The sequence below is a fragment of the Leptonychotes weddellii genome, unplaced genomic scaffold, assembly GCF_054177405.1.
Source record: "Leptonychotes weddellii isolate Sample4059 unplaced genomic scaffold, ASM5417740v2 HiC_scaffold_4101, whole genome shotgun sequence".
Taxonomy (NCBI): Eukaryota; Metazoa; Chordata; class Mammalia; order Carnivora; family Phocidae; genus Leptonychotes; species Leptonychotes weddellii.
The window spans coordinates 1-12,009 of record NW_028007484.1 but is presented as its reverse complement, the minus strand read 5'-3'; the positions used below and the strand labels follow the sequence as shown (position 1 = coordinate 12,009).

General features: G+C 43.6%; 1 long non-coding RNA gene across 1 annotated transcript; it reads left to right on the top strand.

Annotated features, from left to right (window-relative positions):
• The first annotated feature begins 1,354 nt into the window (after positions 1-1,354).
• Positions 1,355-10,963, top strand: LOC145719380 (uncharacterized). The gene is made up of 3 exons (XR_014142344.1): positions 1,355-1,447; positions 9,894-9,968; positions 10,736-10,963. It is a non-coding gene; the product is annotated as an uncharacterized LOC145719380 (long non-coding RNA).
• Positions 10,964-12,009: the final 1,046 nt, after the last annotated feature.

Genomic DNA, 12,009 nt, shown 5'->3' with positions numbered 1-12,009 from the left:
GCCTGGGTGGCTCAGTTGGTTAAGCGACTGCCTTCGGCTCAGGTCATGATCCTGGAGTCCCAGGATCGAGTCCCGCATCGGGCTCCCTGCTCGGCAGGGAGTCTGCTTCTCCCTCTGACCCTCCTCCCTCTCATGCTCTCTGTCTCTCATTCTCTCTCTCTCAAATAAATAAATAAAATCTTAAAAAAAAAAAAAAAAACCTCTTATGAAAGCAATGATGTTGTAAATTGTGAAACTTTTCACTTGAAGTAGGGCCCTCAGATTAGTTTCAACCTTTCTGTGCAAACTCTGTAAAAAGGAGTTGCATATCTATCTATCCAGCTTCTAAGGGGCAGCTTTTCATCACTCAGGCAACTATTTCCCTGACAGTTAATTTTTCAGCCCTTTAACTTCTACACTGGGGAGCAAAAGCAATTAGAATAGGTGGTGAATGGGGCTTACTCAAATCACTCTGGTGTCTCTGCTGCCGACCTAGTAGATGAAGGAGATTGGTTTTGGTGTTTATTGATTGCCTCCAGCATATTGTTTGCTGAAAGGAAACTTACAGGACATACACAAGGTACATATTTTCTGAGAGTTTATATCCTAATACACATGACCTGTGCCATTTCTACGTATAAATGGATGTTAGATGTATGTGCTTTTCTGAAAGTTTATCATGCATTAGCCATTTGAGGCAGAAGAAAATCTTAGGAAGAAGAGAAAACTGAAGGGTAGATTTTCTATCCTTGAATTGCTCTCACTGAGCTAAAATTGATGTATGTGCTAAATGATAGACATAACCATTGTGAGAGCATGTTTCCTCCCAGCCTTGGGCCTCTTGCCATTCCATCAGTAGCCAGTAACATTACTAGAAGTCAGAATGTCTGCAGCTTCCTATATTGGGTATCTAATGGGTTTGGGCCAAAGTATATAGTCATTCAGTTATTTATTTACTGAGCTTGTGCCATGCCTACACTGAAGGGAATAGAAAGATGAATAAAACCCATTCCCTGCCCTTGAGAAAAGTATGGTCCATTAAGAGAGAAAAAATATGTACACATAGTTACACAAGGTAAGATATGATGACAGCAACTTCAAAGGCATAAACAGAGTGATCTGAAAACTCTGAAGGAGAGATTTAATCAGGGAAGACTTCATGCAGCAGATAGCATTTGAGATGTGGCCTTTATTTTACACAGGCTAAGTAGGAAACAGGATAATATAAGATGGAAGGAACAGTGTGAGTTAAGTGCCTTCACAGTCTTCCATTTCTTATAGAGAAGAGCATCTGTGGAGTTTTAAAAATCTCTAATGTAGAGATGGGAGGAGGTGTGGTGGGGAGGAAGGTACGGTTGGGATTGCTTTGCACTGGGATTTCACTCTGAATTACTTTTTAGATGGAATTACTCTGATCACCAAAGATGAAGCCCCTGGAAGTTCCGTCACAGCTGAGGAAGCCAAAAAGGTATTGTGGAATAACATCATCTTTAGATGAATTATTTTAACGGGTATTATTTTCTTGATGCCATTCCTCCTTGAAAAATTTAAATTTTAAGGGTAACTAAATTAGTGTACCTATTCTTTATTTGACCAATTGGCCAATTCCTTTTCCTTCAACTACAGCGTTTTTGTAGGAGAAATTGTAAACTCCCTCAGTCTTCCATAGACTGTACCCCTGTTTCTAGAACTCACCTGGAATCATAGTGTCATTAGCTCTAGAGCTCCTGAAGTCCATAGCGCATACCAAGCGTAGCCGAGACATTGGTAAAGGCTATGAAATCCAGGTAGCCCAGTGATTCCCACTATGGCCACACTTCAGTCACCTGGGGAGCTATTATTTAAGAAGTATTGATGACAAGGCCCCTCCCCCAAAGATTCTGGTAATCCAAAATGGGGTCGTGGGCAGGGTTTGAGTTCTTAAAGCCTCTCAGGTGATTATAATGTGTAGCGAAGTAGAGAAACCTTAGTATTCCAGAGTAAGGCACATCCAGAGGTGTTTTTAGTGAACGACTCATGTATTGACACAAGCAGACCAAGGTCTCCCTGTTTGAGCCTGATTCAGCTATGAATCAAGTATATGTGGCTATTGAGTTTAGTGATCTTTCATTATACCTCACGTTTGTGATGAGAGTTAAAATTAAATAGAGTTCCTCAAGAGTATATGGTTGGTAACACTGAGCTTCAGTTACAGTCCCTGACTGATCCAGGCTTGCTGGCACAGCGCCCAGCGGCTCTCGGTCTCGTGCTAAAGCCTCGGCTGTCTGCTAGGCACTGTGCTGGGTAATAAGACGGCACTCCTGCCCTCCAGAAACAGCTACAGGCTTGCAGAGGAGAATATTGGAGATTTAAAAACGTAACTACACACGCTCACAGAGAGCTTGATACGGGCTGGTGGACAGGAATCTGTTAAGGGAGTGGCAGGAACAAGGCTGGAAGTATTCGTCTTACGGCTAAATTCAGGCCAAATTTAAAAATGCCTTACAATTTCAACTCAAAAAGGCATTTGGCAGAAACAGTAGTATTTTTTGGGAAAGAAATTAGAATATACGAGAATTTGTATTAAGGCTACTTTGCCTGGCAAAAGCATTTTGTTAAAGAACATATATGGTCTCTGCTTTCAGGAAGTGAGATCCTGGAATTTTAGAAGCACACACTAACATGCTGAGGATTGTCTTAGAAGGGGCTCCACTATGTCTGTACCTCTTCCACCACAGTCAGTACTGTGAATATGTCATTACTCTACAAGATGTCATTTAACTGCTTGATTTTATTTCTGTTTGTGACTTTATACAATGGCATGATAATATTTCCCCTTGGAACTAGTGTATCACTCAGTGCTCTCCAGAGAGACAGAACCAGTAGACTATATATATGGATGTGTGTGTGTGTGTGTGTGTGTGTGGGAGGGAGAGATTTATTTATTTTAAAGAATTGGCTCATGAAATTGTGGAGACTGGCACATCTGAAATTTGTAAGACAGGCCAGCAGGCTGGAAATTCGGGCAAGATTTCTGTGTTACAGTCCTGAGGCAGGATTCCTTAAGCTGATTGGATGAGGCCTACCAGTATGACCAAGGGTAATCTTTACTTCAGGTCAGCTGATTGTAAATGTTAATCACATCTACAGAATACCTTCACAGCAACATCCAGACTAGTGTTTAGCACCACAGCTGGGCACTGTGGTCTAAGCCAGGTGGACACATGAAATTAACCATCACTTAGCGTGAGGGCTTATCAGTCAGCTTTTGCTAAACAAGTCAAATAAGTCAAAGCAAATCATTTAATTTTAGTCATTATTGCATTTTATTTTTTTTTAAAGTTTTTATGTATTTATTTATTGGAGAGAGAGAGAGCTCAAGCAGGGGGAGGCACAGAGGGAGAAGCAGACTCCCCAATGTGCAGGGAGCCTGATGTGGGGCTCAATCCCAGGACCCCAAGATCATGACCTAAGCCGAAGGCAAGTGCTTAAATGACTGAGCCACTCAGGCGCCCCAGTCATTATTGCATTTTTAAAAATCTGTCATCCAGGTGAGAGTTGAGTACATGTTACTGTTACTGAAGGAAGACAAGAGCACCAATCTAAAAAGGTAGTAGTTTTCCTCTCAGCAGTATAGTTCATCTTAACCAAAGATGTCATAGCTAAGTGAGTCCAGAATAGTAGAGAGGAAAGAAATCTAAGAAGGGATGACGTGCTTCTCGCAAATTCTCTGGGGCTTGTTCTGTGATGCAAAGGTGGTGTCTTCTTTGGAACTTAAGGGCACAGAGCCTAACCATGGGGAATCTTCATGTCTGTTCATTCAGCTGCAGAGGACTTTGAGTTAATGACGAGTTTTGGGGCACTGTTCTTGCATGGTTCCAGTGTCAGCAGAACTGATTTCAGCTGGTTGTAATTGAAGATAACTCAGAACTTGCCATCTTTTTTTTGTTTAATGTTTAAAAACATAAATTTTGTTTCCCAGGGGAAAAACGAAATCCTTTGTATTAAAAATGTTTTTAAATGGCACCTGTAGGTTTTTGGAGAGAAGTGTGAAAGAGAGCGTGGGGGATGACGGGGAGAATCACTGGGGGTGAGTCTGGCTCAGAGAAGCTGGCTCCTTGTGGTTCCCAGGAGAGAGACACGCCTCAGCCCAGTCTGGGATGGTAGTCTGTTCTGACAACAGTGCACTGCAGTATGTATATCGCCTTCAAAGGAAGTGTTGAGTTTGGTCACTCGCCGTATAATTAATTAAGGAAACCTGACTATAATCAGAGGTTGAAGAGCAGTACTCACAGCCCATTTCAAGTCTTCTAAGGCACTTACATAAGTTATTTAAAGTTAGCAAGCTGTTGAATTATTTTTATTAAATGTTGATGATTTGAAAGGAAATAATTATCCAGGGATGTCCATTTTAAATGAAAATTAAATCATAACTTTACACTTGCATCTCTTAAGGAGAGCCATTTCTCTCTGGTGTATTCTTGAAAAGTGTAGATTTTATGACCCTGAGAAATCTAGGTAAGTCAGTCCTGCTACAGAAATAGAAAGTTCTTCCACAACGTGAGTTTAAATAGCCACTTTCTTTTAAATTCACTGACAGCTCCCCTTTCATTTTGAAGCCTAGACATAAACATGATCCCTCTTTCACATTTATTTTTGTCACTATAACCTGTCAGTTCTTTACCACAGGGGGAGGGGCTGCTACTGACTCCTAGCAACCAGAGGCCAGGGATGCTAGGAAACAGGACAGCCCCCATGTCAAGAATTATCTGGCCCAAAGTGTTGATAATGATGTTGGGAAGCCCTGGGTTAGAAGAATGAAAACAAGCCAGATCCTTAACTAAGGCAGAGGAAATTGGCTTAAGTTGTATATCATTTTATTCAGCTGGAAAGAATTCTAATGATCTTCTAATGGAGTTTTTATTTTTAAAACTAAAGCTTACAGGGAGGCCTGATCTATGAAACAGAGAAAGGTGGTGCTCCTCAGTCGGTAGGCAGTGGGTGCGGCAGGTCGGGATTGCCCATGCACAGGGGACTCGGAAGAACCTTCAGGACCTTAAGGAACAGAACCTGAAAAACACTCATCTAGTCCAAACTCCTTATTTTATAGATGAAGAATTTTAGGGTCCCGGGAAATAAAATAACATGGCTGAGATCTCTTAGTAAGTCCCTGGCCAGGAGTCCTGTTCTAGGACTGATCTCCGGTCCTCCATTCTTTTTACTCTGTAGTAAGAGCACAGAGGGGAAAGAGGACTTATCCCCGTGGCTTTGCAGCGTTGTACCTCACAGGATTCCAAGGGGCCAAACTATATCTAAGCATTTGATACGAACTCGGGGGGGTGGGGGTTGGTATCTTTTCAGCACTAGTGTTTCTGGTAGCTGCCTAATCTGGCCTTTATTGTTGTTGACATTGATTTTCCACCTTAGCCTCATAGGCGATAGGAGTTTAGCAGTCTGGTCATTTTACAGACTCGGTCTAGAGAGGTGACGTTGACTTACTGTCTCCTGGCAAATTCATGGCTAGCAGAATTGACTAGAATCAAGACCCCTGCAGACCTAGGTCAGTCACCCCTGTCACACCATGGCCCCACGCCTCCACCTTAGAATGCCACCAGCCACATCTACATATGGGAAAGATGCTCGAGGTCCCTCTTGCAAGAGTGCACCCAGTTTTCTGTGTGTGAGTTTTAAAGAGATCTCCAAAGTCTTGTGAGCACTTACAAGATAAAGTTTAAGAATCATTTCTTGAGAATAGTTTTCTTTAATTACTGTTCCCCGTTGACCCCATGGTATTTTCCTTTGCTCTTTTCCACTTTCCTTCTCCACCTTAAATCTCTGGTGGAGTTGTTCTCTGTGCTAATTCAAAGAAAAGCAATAAGGAAAGTACCACAATTTTACCTCACATTTGTTTAGAGCTTGATACTTTTAATAAACAATTTTAAAATTTCTGTTGAGGTGAAACATACATACAATAAATGCACAGATGTGAAATGTGCAACCTGATAAAGTCTTACATGTTCACACCTCTGGGCACCAGCAGTCAGATCTAAAGAACATTTACATCAGTCCGGAAGCCTCCCTGTGCCCTTCCTTGTCAGAAACCCCTGACCCCTGAGGTTTCCGCTCTTCTGACACCAGTCACTGGAGAGTACTTTTGCCTGTCCTTAACCTTTTGATTCATCCATGATGTTAAGAGTTGTGCTTTCTTTAGTAAACCTATGTAGTGCTCCCTTTTATGGTTATACCACAATGTATTTATCCATTCTGACAATGGGCATTTGATTCTTTCCACACTTTAGCAATTACGAATAAAAATGCTGTGGATACTTTTTTTTTTTTTTTAAGATTTATTTATCCGTTTTAGAGAGAGGAAGAAAGAGAGCAGGGGGAGGGGCAGAGGGAGAGAGAATCTCAAGCAGACTCCCTGCTGAGTGCAGATCCTGACACAGGGCTCAATCCCATGACCCTGAGATCATGACCTGAGCCGAAATCAGGAGTCAGATGGCTAACCGACTTAGCCACCCAGGCGCCCCTAAAAATGCTATGGATATTCTTGTACGTATCACTTGGTGGACATGTATTGGGTATTTTCCTAGGAATTGGAACATACAACCTACAGTATGACAAAGCAAATTTGCATGCTCTATTTCGTGTGAGACTCGCTACAATGCCATGAAATAGGGTGAGTAGTAGTAGTAGTCTCATTTTGTTAATTATAGAAAGGTCCAGCAGCTTGCCCAGGGTTACTGAGGAACTAACAGAGCTAAGGTTAGGGTTCTGTTCTCCCACGTTAGGTTGTAGGATTTCTCTGCTGTGCGATACTGCCTTTATGGCGTGATCTAAGATACGGGGGCATTGAATTCAGACGTACGTCCTTCTAGACAAAATGCATGCAAACAGACTTGTTCTTCCTGATGCTTTTATGCATCTGAATTACGGGTGAGTCTTTGGAATCACCTGATGGTGTTGGAGTCAGCCCAGTGGAAGCCATGTGATTTTAATTTGGAGATTGGTAAGGGTCTGAGCACAAGCTGATTGTTAGTTTTTAGTCTTCTGGAGGGATTAGACTGGAAGTTTCTGTACAGACATTATTGACTCCATTTCTCTGCTTGTGGCCAGGGTTGTATTTCAGTGTGCTTGCAAAGTAATAGTTCATCCATGTCATAAAGCTCTCCAAGGAAGGACACTCTTTCTTGGTAACCCCAAGTAAATCCTGGTCGTTTGAGGAAGGAGGAGTATGTCACACAGTGTCCTTCCTGTTTGTTCTCGACTTCTGAGCATTGCAGAGGGGAAAGAACACAAGAAAAGATGAGAGTTGGCGCCTGCCCCTTCCTGTTGGGTTCAGAGAATCTGTTGCTTTCATTGAGAAAGGAGGCCAGTCATTGAATTCTCTGCTGTATCTCTGGCTTCCTGTCACTCTGCACAGCCTGCAAATTACTTGTAGTTAAAAACTCTGATGAAGACGAGCGATATGTGTAAGGGATCGGCCTTGCCTGGGGCTTTGGGGAGGTAATGGATGGCAGCCCAGCTCTCAGCTGTCATTGCTGACGCGCAAGTATGCAGCAGATCTGTCAGGAAAATCACTTGCACGAGTGTAGCCCTTGATGGAAGTGCAAGTTTGCTTGCTGCTGCTCCTGTCTTCCTAGCGACTCAGCCTGGTCGCCAGGTGTGCCGTTTGTGTTTAACTGTACGTGGCATGGCCGCCCTGTGCACACAGCCCTGCCCTCATTGATCCGGCCATCACGCTGTGAAACGGGCTGTGCGGCTGAGAGGGGTTGGAGTTGGGGGCTCGTAGAGGCTGGGTGCCAGGAAATGGTAGGGGTTTCCTAGATTTGGAAGTGCCTACCGTGCATCCTCTTACCAAGGGTGATAAAGGGTGTGGTGGCCGGCAGAACTGCTGAGCCCAGGGAGTCTGTCGGTCTTTGGAGAGTGCTCGTCATTTGTGGCCCCGCAGAGGCTTATGGGAAGACACGGCTCTACTTTTAATTCTCTTCACCCAAACTGGGTAAGTCTTACCTTTTAGCCAAGCGCATTTCTAGTATAGGGAAAATCATGCAGGTTCATGGAATGAGTAGAAGAGGAGAAGACCAAAGTAAAAACCACTTTTAGTAATAATTAAAATCATAATCTAGGGTATCCTAGATATCTTGGAGTCTAGGCTAGAGCAGAGTTTAGTCTTTAGACATACACCACATGCAAATACATGTGTGAATAATTTATCTATACTTGGCCCTCAGATATCTTTATTAATAATCAGCCAAAGTAAATAAATAGAATTAATGATACAGAAGCTCCATTACAGTTCTGTTGCAGACTATACCCCCTCCCCCCCTTGCTAGCATTTCCTGTCTCTCATACCATTGATTCCCAGCGTTGGGCATGGTCCAATTTAAGGTCAACAAGGGGCTATGGAGAGATCCGTAAATGTCCATAGAAGAAGATAAATTCCTTACTCTCTCAGTCAAAACTGAAGTTAATGAATGGTGAGGTGGTTTTGACTGAGGGAAAACAAAGTCCAGGAGGGAAGTTGAGTCAAAAGCAAACTGTCATGGCCACGTCCACCGTTCAGTTCTGCAGATGCAGCCTCCACTGTCTCTCGTTAACCTGTGTGCGTGAGTTTCTGGACATGAGGCACAGAAGGACCTGCAGCCCTGGCTTCCTGAGACTTGCTGCACACAGCCTGATGTTTGAGAGTGAATTTAGTTCATGGTTTGTCAAAGAGATATATTTTAGCCTATTTGTAAATCTTAGGTTTCAGAGGCCTCAATGGTTTCCATTGTACCATAACAGGAATGTATAGGGAAAGCAGTTCTTGCCTTGTTTTCATGTTGAGGTAGTGAGAAAAGTACACCTTTCCATCCTGGGTGGAGGCAGCCACGGGAGAGCAGAAGGGGGCTGGAAGGCTCGCTCAGCGTGTGCGTGCTCTGCGCACACGGACCCTGAGGAGTGCTGATGGGGAGAGGGATGCCCCACCTTCCAGCTTCCCCTTTAAAAACATTCCTCCAGGTTTGGCTCTGCTGCCATTTCAAGTAGTTACGATACTGGAAGATGGGTCACCTTTGCTTGTTAGATAAGTGGTGGACAAAACCTAACTCTTAGATGCAGTTACCGTGAGCCTTGAGGAAAGGAGTCCCCACTGCTATTTCGTAGAGGGACAGGACGGAGAGCAGGAGTGTTCATATGATTTTCAAGAGCACCCAGTACCCTTTTAAAATCTGAATTTCATCCCTAGATCCTTGCAGACTTCCAATTCAAGGCCCTTGCTTTTCTGCGCATCTGTCTTTTAGAAGCTCCAGGTCTAGAGTACTAATGCTGAGCAGAATCATGCACTAGAAGCTTTCTCATCCACCTTCCTTTTTCAGACATTTCCTAACACTGTTGAAGGATTTCCAGAAAAGGAATTGCCCAGCCTCCCAAGCTCACCTGTTTTTGTGTTTCACATCATTTACAGGAAGTCTTCCTTTTGTCCTCTGCAGAGTTGAGGAATGAGATTCTAATTGTTGAGTTCAAACACTTGGTTCTTATGCTCCTTTCAGGAGAGAAGACATATCGGTTTGGGGAGTCTGGTTTTTTTCTTAACCCTAATGAGCACACATATCCCCTGTGGAAGCAGAAATGGGAATATCAGTTGACCTCTGCACCTGACATGGGCCCATCCATGGGGTCACTGCCTTGGCGAGCCGTGTCGTTTCCTCCCTCTTCACAAGAACTTTCTCATGGTGACTAGGGAATGTGGGCTCTTCAACTTCAAAATCAGTCCTCTCACCTGGGGCCAGAGGAAGGCGTGTGCATCCAGGTGATGTTTCTTTGAGGCCGTTGCAGTGAGACTGCGAAGCAAGCCTTCTTCAATCTGCCTGTGGTGCCGCTAGCAGACCGTGCCTTCCGTCCAAAGAGGCAAAAATGTCATCGTGGTGTCCCTGACTTTCTGTTCACAGTTTCTGGCCCCTAAAGAAAATCCAAATGAAGACACAGCAGCCATATTTGCAGAAGGTGGTGACGTGGATGATTTAGTAAGTGCTTTTAATATATACCAGGTGTTCTCCAGATTGAAATCGCCAAGCTGTAAACATAGCCACAACGCTGCTGATCGTAGACTTGTTTCTTATTTGAGTTTTAATTGCTGATATGCCAGAAGCTCCCTCTACTATTATTTATTGCCATTATAAATTTAATCAGATAGGTAATTTCATAATGGAAATTCCTGTGCTCTCAGGTTTCAGTTACATTGTTCATTCAGTTTAATCCTCTCCTGTGAAGGACTGAAAAGAGCTGGCGAGGCCATTCCTTTAGTAGCAGAATGTCGTAATTTACTGAAATTGCTCTCAACCCAAATAGGCAATACAACATGCAATTTGTGTGGGTTGACAAATAAAAACAGCCTTTCAGAAGCCTAATTCTTGAATGTTCTCGATTAACTTAATGTAAACAAAATGGGCTGATAGGCATTTGGGTGTTTCTGGACCTCCTCGTACCACGTCTGGATGCCTGGGACGCGTGGTGTAAGTTTGGCTTTGTATCCCTCTTTCATGTGTGGAGACTTCCTACCTAGAAGCTGCACATGACAGCTGATTCCAGTAAACACTTTCAGTCTTTTTGTGGAGTTCTTAGTGCTGTAATGAGACACTTGGTATTTAACACCTCCGATAGTTGGCAGTAAGTCGGTGCCCAAGTCCAGCTATACCAGAAGTGAAGAGAGCCATGTTGTTAAACTGGCTCCCACCACAGAAGCAGTGGTCTGGAGTTGGTTCCTTTCTAAAAATGTCCTTCTTGTTCACAGCTGGACTTGATCTAGGTCATGGCCGTGTGAGGAATCGAGAGTTACCACTGCTGTCATGCTGGGACTTCTGTCCAGAGGAGGCCATTCAAGGGGAACGGGAAGCTCTGGAGATGGTCCCCGTAGGTTATGTGGAAGTAAATCTCCTAATTCTCTGGAATGAAAATATACATGTGGCAGGGATAATTTCAATCCCATACACGTTTATAAAGAATCCCTGTTATTTTCTCATTGGTGTATTATTTCTTTTGTGGTCTTTATTGATCTCAGTATATTATGCACGTGCTTTGAAGTTTCTGCAAAACGGATTTCCTCCTGCCCTGGTATGTTGGTGAGGATTGTGACCCTCATGAAGCTGTCTCGTGCAGAACTATGGCATGTCATTGGTGAGTTTCTCAGTCCTCCCCCAGAGGTGGAGTCCTCAACCAAACGCAAGCACAACTATGCTGATCAAACGGTGGCATTAGTTTCTTACCAGCAGAAAGGTGGGTTTGGGAAATCATGGCTAAGGGCTGACTCTTGGTCTTTCTACTTAAGCCTTTTAGTCCCCACATTACGTCAGCTGTGTGTATGGGTGGTTTTCCTTAAGCAGGGTGGGAGGGGAGCACCGCTTCCCCATGTACTGAGCAGTGCTGGTGCGCTCATGAAGACAAGATGCCCTTTTGGCCCAGCCTCTGACATATCAGCGAACCCTAAACAAGAAAACAAAACAAAATGGAGAGATTCACCCCTAGGAGTTAGGATTTTATCATTTCATTACTGCCTACTTAGCGGTCTCACAGAAAGTGTGATTGTGTTCAAGCACCTCTTCCTTAATTTCCCATTCTTTTCCATTTCTACCTTAGTCTCCTTTCCTCTCTGTCTGGGTGAGATTTCCTTTCTTAAAATAAGAAAATAGCAAAACCCTTTTTTTTTCCAGACCTCATTCTTTCCCCAAGTTCTAACTCCTTCCTTGGTGTCCCCAACTCTGTGGTGCCCAGTCTCCCATATCCTCCGCACCCCCGTAAACAGTCACTGCTTCCCTTCATTTTACAAAGGTAATATTAAAGGTATAAATGACTCTCTCTTCCTGTGGATTGCCACTCATTATGAATTGTCTGCAAAAGAATTTTTCAGTGCTGTGCTGGGGATTAGAGACCCTCTATGCATTGCTTGAAGACGGCCCTCCACAACAGAACATTGATCAGTCAGCTGATTTGAGAGAGGAGTGGCTTACTATGGGCCTCTAGGACATCCCTCTCAATACTGTGCACACCTTAGTCAATCTTTTTTTTTTT